Genomic DNA, 21,086 nt, shown 5'->3' on the forward strand with positions numbered 1-21,086 from the left:
CTGCAAAATATTATATTTTGTGAAATACATGAGTTTTAATACAGTGTGATACATGAGTTTTAATACAATGTTCCTGAAACATGGGCTGTGGACCACAAGTCAGTCGAGTCTCGATTCTAGTCCTGAGTCAGTGGAGGCAAGTCTCAAGTCAAGTCCCAAGTCAACAGTCCTAATCTTCCACTCCTAAACAAGTCAGTCTGCATTTTTCAGCCAATTTAAGGCCTCAACACTGAATAACGGCAGCAGTGCTAAAGCCTTTTAATGGCAGCATGTTAGCAGTGTATGGCTGTATATTAATTTATTATTATTATTTTTTTTACCCTTCCAGCTAAAATACAAAATAAATGGTACACAGATAACCATGACAGGCACACTGTATACACAAAGAGTAGTGCAACTATATATGAAAAGAATTTGAAAAGTACTACTGAATTCAAGCCTTTCCGAGTCACAACGCTTAAGTCCGAGTCAGAGTCCGAGTCACTGTCGAGTCCCAAGTCTTTCTTGATTTTCTCGAGTCTAAAGTCATAAAATTTGTGACTCAAAGTCATATGACTCGAGTCCACACCTCTGCTTTTTAGTGAAAAATAGGTGGGCCTTTATGTGCAAAAGGCTGAGGACCCCTTTTTTAATATATATGTATATGATTCACTATGAAAGTCCTTCAATTAATAATTAAAGCCTGCCAAATGAAGAGTAAGTTGAGGTTGTGCCTGCTTTGAAAGCATCATGTGGACCACTGTTTCACAGCCATTCAAATCGAGCCCAGGACTCAAGAACCCCAGCAATCCCAGTTCTAGATTAGTCCAGTGGAGGTGAACAGAGGCCTTACAGTGAATCAGAAAAGCTCAGAGCTCGGAGGGTAGTCCCCAGCACTCTGCATAAACACGCTTAATAAATCATAGAGCAAAACCCCACTGCAGCGGCCTTGTCCTCTGATGCCTTTTTAATTGCTGGGTGCAGGACAGAGCTGAGGCCAGCAGTGCTGACCCAGGAAGGAAGGAAAAAAAGAACAAACAATAATTATGGGAGGGGAAAAAATATGGACGTGGACGCTTTTCTGCAGACGCTCAAACCAGAGAGCCTTGGAGAGCTTTGCGTGTTGTCCCTCGAGCAACGTTAAAAAAGTCAATATCTAATCAATTATTCAGGCGCAGCGAGGCCCCGTCTGGCACGGACTCCGCTGTCTGGCAGGGAGCTGAAAACCCTCATTTCGTTTCCGCGATTCTGTCTATTCCAGCAGATCTTGAGCACACCCCGGGCTTTGGTTTCTGAAAAATCACGCGCTCGAATTCTGGACGCGTAGAACCTGGACCGCTTTCAGGCTGGCGGTAAGCGGAGATAAGATCCTGAAGAATCCGAGCTCGAGCCACTCTGCACTGCAGTCGCTGGACACGGCAACCCGGCCATTAAAACACACACAGCGCAGCACATACCTGCCTGAAATAACTCCACACATCCCCCCCGGCCTAACATTAGCACACTTCTGCTAGGAGAGCGTGGGCGCTGGACTTAAACAGGGAGGTCTTTTTTGGCCATTTATGACATTCATCTGCCAGGAAAAATCCCATGCACCTGCTTCGAATAAGCACTCAGAGAAACGGATGGTGGAAAACCCTGAGCTGTCAGTTACATCAGCTTAAGAATTTCAGTAGGTTAGCATTAGCGAAGGCCACTTCTCTGGCCTGAGGGACCTGATGATCCAAATGCTTGCAAAAAAAGCTACACAGCATTACGTCTGGGTTACAAAGATTCTTGCGCAATTTAAGGAAGTCTTGAACCAAAGCCAAGACTTCTTCCAGCACAATTAGCCTCATTAATTAAGGCTGGTTGCTGAAATTCAGGACCTTTATGGTGCCGACCGAGTAACTTCAAAACCAGTGTCAGCATCCATGAGCCAATAAGCAGGCCTGATCCCAAATCTAGACTGCTGGATGGTTGTCCAGATCACACTGTATTGTGTAGCTCTTCTTGATTAGTCTGCAGTCCACTGTGGTCAGGATATATATCCACTTCCAGCACCTCACACACATTTGTTTGACCCCTTAAAATCCAAGGCTTATTACAAACTAAGGCTTATTATTCAGTAACTACAGGGGCTTCAATGCAAACTGGTTGAGCTGTTCTTAGGTTATAGGAGTGTGTAATAAAACTTTGGGCCCTGGCCATTTAAGGTATTCAGGTTTGGTTTGTAATTTAAAAGATTTTATCTATAAAAGTAGTTCAGGAATTGGTATCAAAGTCACCCACCCTATCATGATGAATACGGTGAATGACGTACTGTTGTATATACTGTTGTGCAATCAGAGACCACTCTTCCCTATCAAGCCAGTAATCACCAAGTTTTTTGCTTTTCAGCATCGGGAAAAAAGCAGTAAACATATACTGTATGGACAAAAGTATTGGGACACCCCTCCCAATCACTGAGTTCAGGTGTTTCAGCCACATCCATTGCTAACAGGTGGATAAAATTAAGCACACAGCCTTGAAATCTCGATAGACACAAACTGGCAGTAGAAGGTCATACTGAAGCTCATACTGTGCATTTGGAGCTTCATGAAATGGCCAAGCAGCTACACACAAACCTAAGATCAAAATACACAATGCCAAACGTCGGACGGAGTGGTGTAAAGCGCCGCCAATGGACTCAGTGGAAACTTATTCTGTGGAGTGATGAATCAGGCTACGCTATCTGTCAGTCTGATGGACGAGTCTGGGTTTGGCGAATGCCAGGAGAACGTTACCTGCCTGACTGCACTGTGCCAGCTGTAAAGTTTGGTGGAGGAGGGATGATGATATGGGGTTGTTTTTCAGGGGTTGGCCTAGAACCCTTAGTTCCAGTGAAGGGAAATCTTAATGCTTCAGCACCAAGACATTTTGGACAACTGTACACTTCCAACTTTGTGTGAACAGTTTGGGGAAGAACCTTTCCTGTTCCAGCATCACTGAGCCCCTGTGCAGAAAGCAAGGCCTATAAAGGCATGGCTGGGTGAGTTTGGTGTGGAAGAACTAGACTGGCCCTCACAGAGCCCTGACCGCATCAAACACCTTTATGATAAACTAGAACAGAGATTGTGAGCCAGACCCTCTTGTCCAACATCAGTGTCTGACCTCAAAAATGGGTGGTCTCAGACCTCTGCACAGTACTCTACATCTAACCCTAAATTTATTCAATGACATTTTTATACCTAACAAATATTTAGGTAATATTTTGAATAAAAACATATAATGAAAACGAAAACTTTGCCATGACAAGGAAAAACATGCTTTGCATGTTGTGTCCATGACAGCCTTGAGGCTGAAGCTTCAGCATTATCTAGCAAACAGCCATTAGTTACTCTGGCTAGTTATATTAGCGTTAACTAATATATGATAGGGCTGACAGTCTATTAGACCAGCCACAATGGAGAATTTGTACCGATATTAGCTAAAAATAGCTAAGACATTAGCACTGTAGGCTCTAAAAGAGCCGTGTTCAGTGATTATGTCTGGCGACCACTCACTGTGAACCACTACACAGCTCTGTAGATGCTTATCCTCTAATTATCCCAAAGGCAAGGCCTTCATCAAGGCAGGCTTCCAGCATAGCACAGGATCTGACTTTGATTGGTCAGTCTCTACATACCATTCAGTGACAGGTGCGCAGGCCAAGGTCTCTGAGCCAGAATTTATGACCTCGAGAGAGCAAGAGGAGCTCCACAGCTGCAGGGAGCACTCAGGAGGCTGGACATGAGTTGAGGTAGAGGCCAAAATTCATACCTGGAGCTGGATACAGCACCACCCAGCAGCTAATAAACAGTGTCCACTACAGAAACTAGTACTCAAACACTCCAAGCTTTGATCATTTGTGAACCTACTCTACCTGTGAATGAAAAGAATTCATATCCACATCAGGGCTAAGATTTTGCGGGCAGATATCGGATAATACGTAAATGATAATTTTGGAATGTGTGTAATTATTAAGCTCTGAGAGAGCTCAGATACAGAGGGAGATAAGGAGTTATTTCCGAGAAAAGGAACATTACATTTTGCAGACACTCCCTAATAACCTAGAAATGCACTGCTTGACCCCGTCATGAGTTCCACTCACTACAAATAAAGGGATGAATTGTAGCGTTGCACATTGGAACACAGCCAACGTGTGAAAGTGTGGAGCTGAAAAAGTACAAGTATGCACAAAGATGTACAGCCTTATTGAACGATGGTACCGAACGGTACTGTATTATCACTGATATGCAGGATAAGCAAAAAGCCTAATCTTCTACACTTTTAAAGAAGATGGTTCTTTAAGAGTTCTTTAGTAACGAAAATGGATCTATATAGAACCATGAACACTTAAAGATTAAAGGGTTCTTTGCATCATGAAGATTGGTAGAGATGGTTCTAGCACCTAATAGCACCCTTTTGAAAAGGGTTCTATAAACCACAAAAAAGGTTCCCCCATTTCCCCTCTACAACACAAAACATGCCCCCTTTACATGCTAAGTATGCTGCCACTGAGAATCACTGGTTTATTACAGCATGAACGTTTGGGGATGTCTGATATTCACTTGATGTGGTACTTACTGGAGTTATGTGTCTTTAAACTAGAGAAATAATGTAATTCGGTAACGCGTTCTATGAATGTTGCGTTTGTAAGCGTCTATAAACACATTTATAACATGTTATTATGCATTCATAAGGCATTATAAACATGGTTATAAATATTTATAAAAAATAATTACACTGAATTACACTTTACAGCCATGTTTATTATACATTATGAATTGTTAATATAATGCATTATAAGTAGTGTTATTAACATGTTATACAGTCAGTGCCAAAGAAGTTATTTACACTGTGAGATTTCCAGTATTTTATTTCTCACCGCTGGTGCTGTTACAGCTGCATCTTCAGGGCTTCAGTCTTGAATACTCAGATGCTCCAAACAGGCTGTCCAGCCTAGAATTACTGCTACAATGTGCTCACTTTAAATGTTAAATCACAGCAAACCAAGTATCCATCAGCCCCTCCCCTGAACCCCCTCTGACATCACACTGAGCATGAAGTCATTGTGGAGTGAAGGCCTGGAGTGGGAGAGGTGAGATAGTAGAGCGCTGTCATTGTAATTTGTTCCCTCACTAGTTCTAACGTCAAGCGCTAGAACCCTTCACTCTGCAACACTATACAGTACAGTAATGCTTATTTCTGCTAGCATTCTTTTCAATATGCAGTGTTGAGTCAGTGCCAAGCTAACGGTGGTGTACATTAACTTTCCCACGTTGGGTAAAACACCAGGAAATCCTGCTCTAGCAACTATTAGGCTAGGTTCACAAGCCTCGTCACTCAAATCCGATTTTTTGCTCAAATCCGATCTCTCTGACGCGATGGTTCACACTCGTTTAGGTAAGTGACTCAAATCTGTCATTAATGTGACGAACCGGCGTCCTGAAATGACCCTCATGACCACATCCTACTCAGTAACGTCACGTGAATGAATCACGTTCATCATCAGCACAAACTAACGAGCAGAACGAGCTTCGCTGAGAAGATCATTAACTCTGATCAGCTCTCAGCTTCATTATTAGAGCGAGACGAAGGAGAAAAAGGTGAGATGAGCTGCTTTTCCACCGTTTACAGGCTTTAACTTCTGTTCAGCGCTGCTGCCATGGTAACGCTGAATGATGGTCACGCGCAGTGGGAAAAAAAGCACATGAATTCCGATCTGAGCGTCACATTAAGGTCACATGGCCATAAATCGGATACGTATCCGATCTAGGACCACATATGAAAGTGGCTCAGGTTGGATTTGAAAAGATCAGATTTGTCCACACAGCTCTGAAAACATCAGATCTGAGTCACATTAGGGCAAAAAATCTGATTTGAGTCACTTCAACCTGCTAATGTGAACGCAGCCTTAAAGATCTGCTGTAGGAGGTGAGTAGGCAAGTTTACAACAGGTTGCTATGGTTGCAATGGTTGCTATATCAGTTTCTATTGGTCTATTCATCATGTGTTGTGCCCACAGTGTAAAGGGCAGCGGGTGGCGGCCCTACGCCACCGTCTGACACTAGTGTTGATGTAGGTATGCAGTTAGCCCGATGCTAATTTGCAGAGTATAAGCTTCCATTTCTTGTTCGCTACATTCCATTATTTTTAGCTGCCAAACTCCTTTAAGGTTGCACTTTAGTCACACATCTGACTAATTTTGTGGTTTTGCTTTGAAGCACAGTGTAAACTTGTTGCCTAAAGGCAGCACCTTGCCCCACTTCCTGCAGCACCACGCTTTAAACGTTTATACTTGTTGACAGCTTTGGACTGGTCAGCCTCATTAACAGAGCAAACGTACAGCCTGAGGGTCACTCAGGCGACGGGTCTGGCGAACACTTCGGCATGCGGAACTGGCTCCTTTCCAAGAACTGCACTTCTATCTAGAGCCAGAGTGCATACCTTTAAGTGTAACATCTCTGCAGGCCCATCCAAGACAAACACGGTTTACTAAACCTGATAACGTTGTCTTGGCCGGCAGCGCATTTGTGTGAAAAAGCTGGACTGGATTTGTGCTTTTAGCTGTGTGTTTTGGCACCGTTCTCACGGCCCAAGCTCAGTTATGAACCATTAATTATGCAACACACCTGGCAAAAACAGCCAGCATTGGAGCTCCAATGCTGTACCAGACACGTCTTCCAAGGCAGGAGAACAACCACCAAACTAGGTTCACCGACTTTCACCTAAGGCAATACGTTCTTAATGCTATTTACATAATTCTCATGAATCTTTCTTCCAGATAAAAGAGGCCTTATGTACACAGTCAACGCAGTGTCAGAGAAAAATAGCACAAACAGCTGATAACTGAGCCACTGACTCATTAAACGGGCCTAAAACTTGCATTAGACATGCTATCTGCCATGTTTTGAAGTCCCTCGGCATCAACAGTTTCACAGAATTTGACCGTTTTTTGTTTACATCAATACAAGGTTGTTATCTCACTACAATACCCAGAGTGCATTGCACATGTACGTCATGCAATCATTGGGAATCCTTCCACAGCTACTATCCAGATATCCATACCTAGATGCCGCGTTGTCTGTTGTTCTCTATCCGAGGCGATTCTGCGCGTCCACCATGTTGGAGCGGTCAAGATGAACAAATTCACCCGTGTGAATTCACCACATGCAGTAAAAAAAAGCACAGAAATTCCAATCTGAGTGTCACATTAAGGTCGCATGGCCATGAATCGGATACGTATCCGATCTAGGACCACACTTGACAGTGTCTCAGGTTGCATTTGCGTGTCCACGCAGCTCTGAAAACATCAGATCTGATTCACATTAGGGCAAAAAATCCAATCCGTGCCACTTCAGCCTGGTAATGTAAACGTAGCCAAAGAAATCAGTCTGTAAGTTTCTCGACAATGAACCGTTTCTGATCAAACCGCTCTGAATGACTGTTTACAGACTGAATTACTCCGAATTTTTTGAAGAATTGGTGGAATTCCCCTTTAAATTAGCTGCTTTTTGGGTGTTTTGTCTTGGATTTGAAGAAAAAAAAGTCGCTCAACAGACCAACGTCATTCTTTCTCTGCCAGTTCATATTAAAAACATTATGAGAATGAATAAACCGGGGTTTTAACATGTTAAACCTTAAACTGTTTTCACGTTTTGCTTTTTTCACCGTTTCTATTGGTCCACTCGTCATGAATTAAGCTCAGCTGGTGGTGAAAAGACAAAAACACACGATCAGTTGAGTTACAATGTTTTCATATCTATAGTACATTTTCACCACCATAATAAAAGTTTAATTATTTTTTACATCATTTGAAAAATTCCACCAACTCATTACATTACATTGAGCAATTCATAACCAACAGAAACTTACTTCAAATAAAGTTTGGTTACATTAACTTAACTACATTTAACAGTTTTTAAAGCTACCAATCCAGAGGTATGAAGTTTTGTTACGACACGCTAATAAATCCAGCGTCTCTGGACTGTGAGAAACAGAAGATAAAGCTACAGTAAAGGAAAACACAGTAATTGCGATATCCAGATAAGGGCTGTAATGCTACTAATCCTCTTGGCACAAGCTTCTGGTGATGAATCTAAAGGAATTGTGGGTAGTGTGGTGGTTCACTGCAGTCAATCAAATGCGGGCAGAGATGCTGACAGTGCCAGTGAGGAGTGAAGCCCTGAGCCCGGGGAGAATTTAGAGCCATCTTCTATCAGACAGAGCGTGGAGCTCTCCAGAGGGGAGAGAGGCTCACATTCCAGTGTCCACTCCTCTCCTGACAACCACACAGGCTCAGCGCTCTGCCAGGGTCAGCCTCTGAGGGGGAAGCAGCTCAGCTAGAGATGAGATATGTTAAAAGTTCAGTGCTTTACATGGAAAACAATCCAATAGTCTAACCTTCAGTGCTTTATTCAAATTGCCTCACAATGCATTGACACTATGTTCAGACTGTAGACGAATCAAATTGCATATGCTAATTTGACTTGAATTGGCAGAGATGAGCTAATTAGCATATGGAATACATCCTGGTGATGTTTACATTCTCAAAACTTCTGAATAATTACATCATTATGATGTAAACAGAGTCTTTCAGAGTGGTTTGGTGTGAAGTGCTCTGTTCTAGAGAACCTCAGAGTCAGAATTGTTCACAGTGGTGGTGATAGGAACCAGGCGTCCACCTCTAAAAGCTCCCTCACAGAAAGTCATTCCATGAAATGGTTATGAATTATGAATACACTGACTGATGTCTGAGACATTGTTTAAAATAGTTTTGAGATGCCCTAATTTTTTTAATGAGGTTTTGTTGTGAAGGCATGTGTAGCTTCACTAGTTATGGTGTCAAATCCAATTCAAAATTTGCAAGCAAGGAAGACCGTAGTCGCATCAACAAAACCACTCTCGCGTATGCGAAGGGAACTGCTTGCGCGTCAGTGTGCTTTTCCTCGTGTGTGAGTGTGCTTTTCATGTGTGTGACTGCTTTTTCTTGCATGATTGTGCTTTTCCTTGTGTGAGTGTGCTTTTCACGTGCGTGAGTGTGCATTTTCTCACGAGTGTGCTTTTCCTTGTGTGAGTGTGCTTTTCACGTGCGTGAGTGTGCATTTTCTCACGAGTGTGCTTTTCCTTGTGTGAGTGTGCTTTTCACGTGCGTGAGTGTGCATTTTCTCACGAGTGTGCTTTTCCTTGTGAGTGTGCTTTTCACGTGTGTGAGTGTGCTTTTCCTCGCAAGGCTGTGCTTTTCCTCGCGTGAGTGTGCTTTTCATGTGCGTGAGTTTGCTTTTACTCACGTGAGTGTGCTTTTCATGTGCGTGAGTGTGCTTTTCCTCATGTGAGTGTGCTTTTCCTTGTGAGTGTGCTTTTCATGTGTGTGAGTGTGCTTTTCCTCATGCGTGTGCTTTTCCTTGTGTGAGTGTGCTTTTCCTTGTGAGTGTGCTTTTCCTCATGCGTGTGCTTTTCCTTGTGAGTGTGCTTTTCTTCGTGTGAGTGTGCTTTTCCTTGTGAGAGTGCTTTTCCTTATGTGAGTGTGCTTTTCTTCGTGTGAGTGTGCTTTTCCTTGTGAGAGTGCTTTTCCTCATGTGAGTGTGCTTTTCATGTGTGTGAGTGTGCTTTTTCTTGTGCGTGTGCTTTTCCTCGTGTAAGTGTGGTTTTTCTCGTGACTGTGCTTTTCATGTGTGTGAGTGTGCTTTTCCTTGATTGAGTGCGCTTTTCCTCATGAATGTGCTTTTCCTCGAGTGAGTGTGCTTTCCCTCATGTGAGTGTGCTTTTCCTTGTGAGTGTGCTTTTTCTCGTGTGAGTGTGCTTTTCCTCATGAGTGTGCTTTTCCTCGTGAGTGTGCTTTTCCTTGTGTGAGTGTGCTTTTCCTCGAGTGAGTGTGCTTTTCATGTGTGTGAGTGTGCTTTTCTTGTGTGTGAGTGTGCTTTTCCTCGTGTGAGTGTGCTTTTCCTCGTGTGAGTGTGCTTTTCATGTGTGTGAGTGTGCTTTTCCTCTTGCGAGCAATTGTCTTTGCGAGAGTAGTGTTCTTTCTTGTTTGCGACGACACGCCGTAACTGGTGGTCCACCAGTCCAAAAATCAGAACTGAGCTGTAACAGTCTAATTTTCTATATTCACTAAGCTCTGAGCGTTTAAGTGTTGAATGTGTTGCCCTAGAACTATTTCTGTATCGAGTATTGTGATAACACTCTTGATATCAGTAACAGAGTCAGAATTCTGGTACAGTGACAGCTTTAGCTCACAAACTCTTTCTGCTGTGCTCTCCCAGTCGTGGAGAGGCAACGGCCCAGTGCACACCAGGTCAGCACAGCACAATGAGTCTGTTGATAGGGGAAACGGCCCAACACGGCCAAGCAAGGGGGGAGAAAGAGCGTGAGACCAACCTAAATGTCACCAGACATAAAAAACCCACTCCAGACATTAGACAATATTTCAATACAGAGAGTAAAGGTCAAAGGGCATCTCCACCTGCTGAACGGCTCTGTAGGGTCACTCCTCTAAACGCACAGGTCAGGCATTCAAGAATGATTTGACCTTTTTTTACTTGTTAGGTTATGTTCTTGATCATATTAAGTACACGTATGCATGTTTGTACATATACACACTGATCAGGCATAACCCCAGCAGCACTGCTATGTCTGATCCACTCAGACCAGCGCAACACACACTAACACACCACCACCACATCAGTGTTACTGCAGTGCTGAGAATGATCCACCACCCAAATAGTACCTGCTCTGTGAGGGTCCATGGGGGTCCTGACCACAGAAGAACAGGGTAAAAGGGGGCTAACAAAGTATCAGAGAAACAGATGGACTACAGTCTGTAACTGTAGAACTACAAAGTGCACCTATATAGTAAGTGGAGCTGATAAAATGGACAATGAGTGTAGAAACAAGGAGGTGGTCAGAATGTTATGTCTGATCGGTGTAGCTAAATATATATATACACACAACTAATGTAACAGCAGGACAAATCACGGTCAGTACAGATGGTGTTTATCAGGGAAACACCCACTGGTTTGTGAGTGCGCGCACACACACACACACACACACACACACACACACACAGCTCGATCTTCACACCGCTTGCTTGCTGGCTAATGTTGCGGTTTGGATGATTCCCTCTATGGTCAACCCACTCATGATTACATCATGATGACCAGTGATCGTTAACCCAGAATTCTCTATGACAGCGGTGTGGAGAAGGGAGGAGTGTCAAAAGGTCTTTAAACAATATAAAAAATCTCCAATAGGGGGTCATGACCCCAACTTTACAACAAGATTCTTTCCTACAGAAGACGAACATGAAGCTGCACTCAAAACACACACAAACACACACAGTTCAGCTAATGTAACAGCAGGACAGACCACGGTCAGTACAGCTGGTGTTTATCAGGGAAACACCCACTGGTTAGTGAGCACAAACACACACACACACACACACACACACACATATACACACACACACACACACACACACACACACACATACAGAGTTCGATCTTCACTCCAAACACACACAGAGTGAGCATTATTTTGGCACATTCTGTGAGCGTGAGGTCAGTCTATAGATAGCGTGCTGGAAGGGAGCGTTCCTACAGCACAGCCTTTATTACATTACCAGAGAGAGAGAGAGAGAGAGAGAGAGAGAGAGAGAGGAGAGAGAGAGAGAGAGAGAGAGAGAGGGAGAGAGAGAGAGAGAGAGAGATAGAAAGAGAGAGAGAGAGAGAGAGAGGGAGACAGAGACCGAGAGAGACTGAGAGAAGCTTGACAGTGTTAGACATTCTCTGTTTTCCACACGACTCTGACCTCATGATAAAATGACCAGAGATTCGTCCATCATCAGGCCCTGAGTTGAATGAGTTATTAGATCTCATCCTGCTGCTCCGACTTAACCCTAAAACCACTCACCAGCTCACTGTCCACTGTCCACTGTTCACCACAGCCTCACACTCCACATCAACACCACCAACACACTGGAGTTAACCTTCAGAGAGAGGGGGGCAGGGGTGGAGAGAGAAACAGCATAAGAAAGACAGAGAGAGAGAGAGAGAAGGTGGGGGGAAGATAGCAGAAGAGAGAGAAACACAGAGAACATAGACCTGTCAGAGGGAGAGAGGGAGAGAGAGAGAGACAGAGAGAGACAGCGAGGGAGAGAGAGAGAGAGTAGAGAGAGAGAGAGTAAACAAAGCATATGAGAAAGAAAGAAAGCGAGAGATAAATAGAGAGAAACAGAGACAGGGGGTCAGGGGGAGAGACAGAGATAGCATAAGAGAGAGAGAAAGAGACAGGAGGGGAGAGAGAGGGAGAGAGAGGGAGAGAGAGGGGGAGAGAGAGAATAAACAAAGTGAGTGAGAAAGAGAGAGAGCGAAAGATAAAGAGTGAGAGACAGAGACAGGTGATGACGAAGAGAGACAGAGGACAGACAGAGAGAAGGAGTGTGATAGAGAGAGAAACTGAGAAAGAGAGAAAGAGAGCTAAAAGAAAAGAGTGACTGAGAAAGAAACAGAGCGAAAGGTAAAGAGTGAGAGAGAGAAAATGAGAGAGAGAGAGACACAAACAAGGAGTGTGAGAGAGACAGAGAGACAAACAGAAAGAGAGAGAAAATAAGAGTGAGGGAGGGGGGGCAGGAGTGATTGAGAACAAAAGTGGGTAAGAAAGGGAAAGAGCAGAGAGAAAGAGAGAAAGAGAGAGAGAGAGAGAGAGAGAAGGAAAGAGGTAGCTGTGTGGGCAGTGATCCAGTCTGCATGGGTCGGCTGTTTTCATGAGATAAGATCCACAGGCCGGTCCCACTCCAGGTGAGGGAGACGGGATAATCACACACACACACACACACACACACACACACGCGCACACACACACACACACACGCACACACGCACACACACGCACACACACGCACACACGCACACACACGCACACACGCACACACGCATGTAATAATGTAGCTGAACAATGCTACACCTTAGAGCTACACTATGTCAGTTTTGAGGATTTGGAGACCCCTCTGGTGGAAATGTGTAACTGCACGCAACTTATGGAAGAATATATTGTAACGTGGGTTGTGCTAACATTGGCAGTAAATGTTTACGGATTTGGTGAGAAATCAGATTTGGGCCACATGGCACGCGCTTGTCCCACGGGCCCCGATGACAGCCGCCAGAGCCGGCAGGAAGGTGGGGCCCGAACTGAGAGCAAGGACGAACCCCAGCCAGGACAGCGGTGAGAGGAGAACAGCGAGTGAGTGGGGTACAGCGTGCAAGTCCCGATTCCCACCTCCTGGACGCCGCCTCCGGGCCCGTAAAGGAAAGAGATGGAGCAACAAGCTCCCATTCCCTCTCGGCTCAGGCGCCCACGCTGCCCTTAATGACCCCTGAATGCCCTTAACGTGCTTGAAAGGGCACTGAAAAGTGCCCAGCACAGGTTTTGGTTTGTTTGCTTTGTTTTGTCTTTGTAAATAAACTGAAATGGCTGCTGCGAACTTGAGCCCTGCCTCCAGCGTCCTCCTTAAGCCCGGGGTAGCACACGACGTGCTACAGGCCACTTTTACCTGCTGTGTGAACGTAGCCTCGGGTGCAGAACTAGAAAAGAGAGTTGGGTGAACTTTTGGCTCAGTTATGAAGGTGAGTTAACTCAAGAAAAGCAGTGCAAGCGGTTAGCTTAGCATTTTAAACTGGGACGACTTCAGTGCAACGCAGACAGACCCTCTCAGACGACAGAAGCACAGACGCTCTCGGGCCAGAAACGCCGTTCTGAAACAACGGGTGAGCTGAAATCTAATATAGGAGTCATAAAGCAGAGGAGAAACCATTAAAAAGTTTTATTTAGACCAGATTCCTCACACAGCTTCCTCCTCTCCCAGAAAAATCCGCTTATTGCAGCTTCAAGATCAGACGCATTGTTGGGGTTCGGCTCTGAATGACATCATTAAAGCGGAATTAGCCGTTTTCCCCACATGAGTGACATCATGCCATGCGTGAAAACACAGAGGAGGCCTGAGGTTTTACAAAGGGCTCAGGAGAGAGAGAGGAGAGGGTGGAGAGGAGGCCTGAGTCTGAGGGCCAGCCAGAGGAGGAGCAGTGGGAGAGTCTTTATAGACCTGCCAGAGAGAGAGAGAGAGAGAGAGAGAGAGAGAGAGAGAGAGAGAGACCTTGCGAGACTGTAACTTCACTCTGCTCTGCTGTTAAAAGCTTTAGCGATGGTGTGTGGGTGTTTTTCCCTCTGGACCTTTACTCCTGTCTGACCAGTGCTGTGGTCACAGAATGCCTCTGCAATGCTGAACTGTCTCCCTCCCTCTCGCTTCTCTTTCACTCTCTCTCTCTCCTCCTTCCATCCTCCCTCTGCCATTACTCACATCACATTCACAAGAGCAATGGAACAAATTAATCTGAGAGAGAGAGAGAGAGAGAGAGAGAGAGAGAGAGCAATAGATTTGTTTTTCAATGTATTAAATGGATTACGTTTTAGCATGAAATGAGAGGAACTGAGAAAATAATTCAAAATAAAAATTGAGAGTAAGAGAGAGAGAGAGAGAATAAAAGTGAAGGAGAGCGACAGAAAATAAGAGTCAGAGAGAGAGAGAGAGAGAATAAAAGTGAAGGAGAGCGACAGAAAATAAGAGTCAGAGAGAGAGAGAGAATAAGAGTCAGAGAGAGAGAGAGAGAATAAGAGTGAAGGAGAGAGAGACAGAAAATAAGAGTCAGAGAGAGAGAGAGAGAGAGAGAATAAAAGTGAAGGAGAGAGAGACAGAAAATAAGAGTCAGAGAGAGAGAGAGAGAGAGAGAGAGAGAGAGAGAGAGAGAATAAGAGTGAAGGAGAGAGAGGCAGAAAATAAGAGTCAGAGAGAGAGAATAAAAGTGAAGGAGAGAGAGACAGAAAATAAGAGTCAGAGAGAGAGAGAATAAGAGTGAAGGAGAGAGACGCAGAAAATAAGAGTCAGAGAGAGAGAGACAGAAAATAAGAGTCAGAGAGAGAGAGAGAAAAAAAAGTGAAGGAGAGAGAGACAGAAAATAAGAGTCAGAGAGAGAGAGAGAAAAAAAGTGAAGGAGAGAGAGACAGAAAATAAGAGTCAGAGAGAGAGAGAGAAAAAAAGTGAAGGAGAGAGAGACAGAAAATAAGAGTCAGAGAGAGAGAGAGAAAAAAGTGAAGGAGAGAGAGACAGAAAATAAGAGTCAGAGAGAGAGAGAGAAAAAAAAGTGAAGGAGAGAGAGACAGAAAATAAGAGTCAGAGAGATAGAGAAAGTCAAAAAATGAAAAAGGCTGCAAAGGAGGGAGAGAGAGAAAGTGAGAAAGTCTCTGGCAAGCTTTGGCAATACAAATGTAGCATATTTGTCATGCCAATAAAGCAGCTTGAATTGAATTGAAGTGGTGGATAAAATGAGAGAAAGAGAGGGAGAGAGAGAGAGAGAGAGAGAGAGAGAGAAAATGGGAGAAGAAGGGAGACACACAATTGAGAGAGAAAAAGAGAGGAAGAGTGACAGAGAGACAAATTCAAAGAGAGCGAGAGACAGAAAATCAGAGAGAGACAGAAAAGCAGAGAGAGAGAGAGAGAGAGAGGGAGATGGAGGGTGGGAGAGAGGGAGGGCGGGGGTCTCTTTAGGGAGGAAATCTTGCTGTTCTTCACTGTGAGATGATTTTTAAGTTGCATCACTGCTTCAGAATTCTGCATGAAGCAGAGCCAAAAGGTGAAAAACAGCCCCCCCCCCTCCCCCTCTCTCTTCCTCTCCCTCTCTCTCTCTCTCTCTCTCTCTCTCTCTCTCCCCCTCTCTCTTCCTCTCTCTTCCTCTCTCTCTCTCTCACTCTCTCTCTCTCTCCCCTCTCTCCCTGCACCTCTCTCAGATTTCCAGAACGGAGCGGTGACCCCGGCGACAGAGCGATGATTTAGAGCTGTGTTTCTCAGCCCCCCCGGCCCTGGGGGACCCCCGTTCTGTATGGTTTGATCTTCCCCTGCTCTGACAGCACTGAGTTACCTCATGAAGGGCTTGATTAGCTGGAGGAGGCGTGTTGGAGCAGGGAAAGCTCCACACTGCAGACGGGCCTGATTTACTGGATTAGAACAACAAATACAGCTCAAATCCACTTCATAACCCAGATTACTCTGCCTCCATTACACTTAGCCAGATTACCGTCGGAGTCTAAAGCCTCTATTACACTACTATTAATTCTGTAGACACAGCACAAACTTCACAGACTCTTTTTGGATGCAAGTTGAAAGTCCGATATTTTAAAGGCACCACAGAAACTCCAGTGTTTGTGAGGAGCTGAGTGGGAACTGAAAGGGTTAAAGGGGAATTCCACTGATTTTCAAACCTCCTATAATTCGGTCTTTGTGATGTGAACAAAGTCGTTCAGAGTGGCTGGATATGAAACGGTCTGTTAAAGAGAAAATTACAGACTTGGACCAGTGAGCCTTCATGTGTCTGAGAGTTTAGATGTAATGCTGATGATCTTAAAATGCTAGAAAATCTGAAAAATTATTATTTTTGGGGACTATTTTATCTTATAATGCCCTGCTTGTATCCATCCACCATAAATGGATTCAAATAAATGGATTAACAAGACATTTTAGGCCAAAACTTTACCATAAAATGATAACAAAACAATATCCCAGACATCAGGCAGCGCATTTATAACCATTCTGCACAATAACTTTCTGCAAAGAAGCTTTTAGACGCATTGAACACCTCAGCCGTCTGGTTCCTATCACTACTACAGTGAACAATTCTGACTCTAGGATGGAGCATTTCACACCAAACCACTCTGACTGACTTTGTATACATCTCAACCATTTAATTAAGTAGAAAATTTTGAAAAATGGGTGGAGTTCCCCTTTAAAGAGTGTTTGCATGTGGCAGTGTGGGAGACAGACCATATGGACACACACAGACAAACAGACTAGCACAGATACCTTCTGTGGTTAGCAACACTATCTAAAGGCCTCAGTGTGTCAACAGCACGCTACATCTCTCTCTCCCACACTGGCTTAAAGGGAAACTCCACTGAAATTTTGAATTTTTAAAGAATTCTGTTATTAAGATGTAAACAACGTCAGTGACATGCTCCATTCTTACGCTCAGAATTGTTCACAGTGGTGGTGATAGGAACCAGACGTCTGAAGAGTTTGAATACATTGCCTGAGACCTGAGACACTGTTTTATGATAGTTTTGACATCATGTTTCGGCCTAAAACATATTTTAAACGTATTTATGGTGGAGAGGTACGTGCAGGGGGTTGAGTAGGGGTTCAGATTGTTGTGTAGAGTGAGTAGGTTATATAAACACCTCAGTCTTAATCTATAACCGGAATGTATTCAATCGGATTGGCAAAAATCGCAGTGATCCATTTCACATCAAACCACTTTGAATGAGTTTGTCCTCTTAACTGATTGAGTTATGCTGAAATTTTGGGAGACTACATCAAAAGGCTACATACAAAGACTACATCAACCAACATTTTCTGGAATTAACCAAAAACTAATAGAATATTCAACAAACAAGATGAGCTGTGAAATGCTTTACAGACTGGCTGTAACAAAAATAACATTCAAGTTGATCTGGAAAAGCTTAGCTGAACCTGATATTGTGACAGCATTATAGCTCAATCCATAATAGGCTAAAGCTTTATTTGGTCGAAGTCAATACCAGTATTACAGCACATCTAATTCACTGTTAGGGGCTTCTCTGCTCCAAATTAATGCCCATGTATTTGAAATGGCATGTCCAAGCACATATGGGTTACATGTTACACATGTAACACTATAACACTCAAAATCATTATTCTATTTAAAGTTAGGGCAAGCTGTACACAATGTTCCTCGGTGTTCTCCTGTTTATTGTTTCAAATTGACGGTGGTTTAATAAAATCCAGAAATTTTCAAAAAAATAAAAAAATAAAACGACCCCCCAAATATATAAATATATGTATATACATACACTACTTCATCACTGCTTTGGAATTTGCTTTAAATTCAAGTGTGGTATTTTCTTGGAAAGTGACTTCTAAGGAATTAAGTAATTGCAGAAACATGGCAGGCCTGGATTTACTGCCGTCCTCCTTCGCGTGTGCTGTATGCAAGCAATCAGACCCTCATGGCTCCGTTCTAGGCCCACTTCAGATTGAGCTTCTGCAGGCCTTCTAACAAGCCAGGATCTGGCCCTCCTCTGGTGGGTGAAATGAGGTTCTGCTCTGCCTCATTTCACCCAGCGGGTGAGGTCCAGACCCCGGGCTTTGCACTCTTAACGTACGGCACCTGGATGAAGACCGCAAGCACTAATCCAGCAGCTGGATTGAGCCAACGCATGTAGAGAGGAGCGCTGATACATGGAGGAACGCAATTTTAAGTATCTCTCTGAAAGTAAGTGTTTATGTTGTATGAATAAATCATAGAGGACATTAAGCTGGGTATGGAAGGGAGAGAGAGAGCAGGAGAGAGAGGAGTAAAGTCTATAAAGCTGGCGGTTTTGGAGGGGAACATGGCTGTGGTCATTAGAAGCGTCGTTAGTGCTTTTCCAGCAGAGTCGATCGTCTCGCCGGCCTGACGTTACTAAATCCACGTCACTCAGAAAGTCTCCTAACACAACTGAGGAGGTCAGAGAGCGAGCAAGCAAGAGAGAGGGAGAGAGAGAGAGAGAGAGAGAGAGAGAGAGAGAGATGGAGAAAGCGAGAGAGAGAGAGAGATAGACAGAGAGAGAGAGAAAGAGAGAGGGAGAGAGAGAGAGACAGAGAGAGAGAGAGAGAGAGATTCCAAAAGAAGCATTTCAATCATTTTCCGATATCTTCGTTTTTAGATCAATAATATCTGAATATAAAAGCAAGCCACGACTTAGTAAGGCACGAGTAAGGCGTGATCTCGTTCCCACGCCTCACTAAGTCGTGGCCATGGCTTAATTATCTTGTTCCCATGCCTTACTAAGCCTTACTGGCCACGCATTATTTTTATTTATGCAGGATGTCACGAGTGGGGCTTCGAATATTTTTGCCTTGTGTATTTAAATAAGTAATGAGATCCTAACACGTGGCCAACATGCAGCATATCTCAGGACACCAATACAGGAATGTCCAGCTTCAGACTGATGGCATCATCAAATTCCCATCACTGACCGTCACATCTGGTCTGCCGAAAACTTTCAGTCCATGTACATCAGCCATCCTGAATAAATGGGCTGATCGAGGCTCAGTTTATTTACAGTCCACTTGATTCTGCTCAGACAAGATGCAAAACCTGAGCCCAGGTATAAAAGCTGTGGTGGTCATCTCTCAGTAGAAGCTGAGCTTTATATAGCCCTACCTGCTGAGAGAGGTCGACTGTCCCACCGTCTGCTACTGCCGGCGATGCTGTCTCACCTGCAACACAGACAAAGACATAAAGTTCGTGGGATAGTAATGTCTGAGCCCATAAAGCATAAGATAAAAAACACACAGATTATGATTAAAAAAATACAAACACATTGATTAGAATATAAAGATATGATTACGAAGATGATGCAAAGATGCAAAGATATGATTGAAAAAATTACAAGTGCAAAGATTACAAAACTACTGTGACGCTTAAAATTGTGAAGCTTACTATCACGATGCTTTCAATCGCAAAGTTTAAAATAAAGGCTACGATAAAGAAGCTAACGATTACAAAGCTTACAAAGCCTACCATTAGAAAGCTTATGACTGGGAAGCTTATGAAAATGAAGCACTTGATTATGGAGCTTACGCTAATGAGGTTTATGATTACAAAGCGTACATGTATGAAACACAATAACAAAGCTTACGATTACCAGGTTTATAATAACGAAGCTTACAATTACTAAGCTTTCAACTGCAGTTCACGATAAAGAAAGTTACGATAAAGATGCTTACAACCACAAAGCTTACGATAAAGCTTACAATTATAAAGCTTATGATAAAGCTTACGTTAAAGCTTATGATTACAAAGCTTATGATTATGATGCCCACAATTACGAGTTCTTGATAAGAAAGCTTTTAATAAGGCTTATGATACTTAAACGTATGATTTTAAAACCTACAATTACAAAGCTTATGATAACCAAGCTTATGATAAAGATTATGGTTTCAAAGCTTCTAATAACAAAGCTTACGATAAAGCTTACGATTACAAAGCTTATGATAAAAAGGCTTACGATAAAGTTTATGATTACAAAGCTTATGATAAGAAAGTTAACGATAAGGCTTACGATTGCAAAGCTTATGTTAAAAGGCTTACGATAAAGCTTATGATTACAAAGCTTATGATAAAGCTCTTGATAAATACAATTACAAAGCTTACGATAACCAAGCTTATGATAAAGATTACGATTTCAAAGCTTATAATAACAAAGCTTACGATAAATCTTACAATTACAAAGCTTATGATTAAGCATACAATAACAAATTTTATTATTATGAAGCTTATCATTACAAAGCTGACAATTACGAAGATTATGTTAAAAAAAGTTTGCGCTAAAGCTTACGATTACTAAGCTTATGATTACAAAGCGTATGATAAAGCTTATGATAAAAAGCCTATAATAAAAAGGCTTACGATAAAGCTTACGATTACAAAGCTTATGATAAAAAGGCTTACGATAAAGCTTACGATAAAACTTACGATTACAAAGCTTATATTGAAAAGGCTTACGATAAAGCTTACGATAAAGCTTATAATTACAAAGCTTATGATAAAAAGGCTTACGATAAATCTTACAATTACAAAGCTTATATTGAAAAGGCTTACGATAAAGCTTACGATAAAGCTTACGATTACAAAGCTTATGATGAAGCTTATCATCACAAAGCCGACAATTACAAAAATTATGCTAAAAAAAAGGTTGCGCTAAAGCTTACGATTACTAAGCTTACAAAGCTTTTCATTCCAAAGTTTACGATAACACAGTTTACGATTACTAAGCTTAAGAATATGAAGCTTACAATTATAAAACTTCAGTCACAATTACCAAGCTTACGATTACAAAGCTTGCAATTATCAAGGTTATGAATATGAAGTGTAGTTACACGGCTTACAATTACAAAAGTTACGATGAACTTAATAATTACAAATCTTGCGACAATGAAGCTCAAGCTTATGAAAAGCCTCCACATCCAGACAAATAAATCT

At 42.9% G+C, this 21,086-nt stretch overlaps 1 protein-coding gene across 7 annotated transcripts in view; it reads right to left on the reverse strand.

Annotated features, from left to right (window-relative positions):
* Positions 1-21,086, reverse strand: part of add3a (adducin 3 (gamma) a) — a 194,152-nt gene that overhangs the window by 134,618 nt on the left and 38,448 nt on the right. For all 7 annotated transcript variants that reach the window (XM_036565150.1, XM_036565149.1, XM_036565148.1 and 4 more), the window contains one exon: positions 19,266-19,321. The gene's annotated coding sequence lies outside the window, so the exon portion shown is untranslated. The remainder of the gene's footprint in view (positions 1-19,265; positions 19,322-21,086) is intronic.

This window comes from Colossoma macropomum, unplaced genomic scaffold (genome assembly GCF_904425465.1).
Source record: "Colossoma macropomum unplaced genomic scaffold, Colossoma_macropomum, whole genome shotgun sequence".
Classification (NCBI taxonomy): Eukaryota; Metazoa; Chordata; class Actinopteri; order Characiformes; family Serrasalmidae; genus Colossoma; species Colossoma macropomum.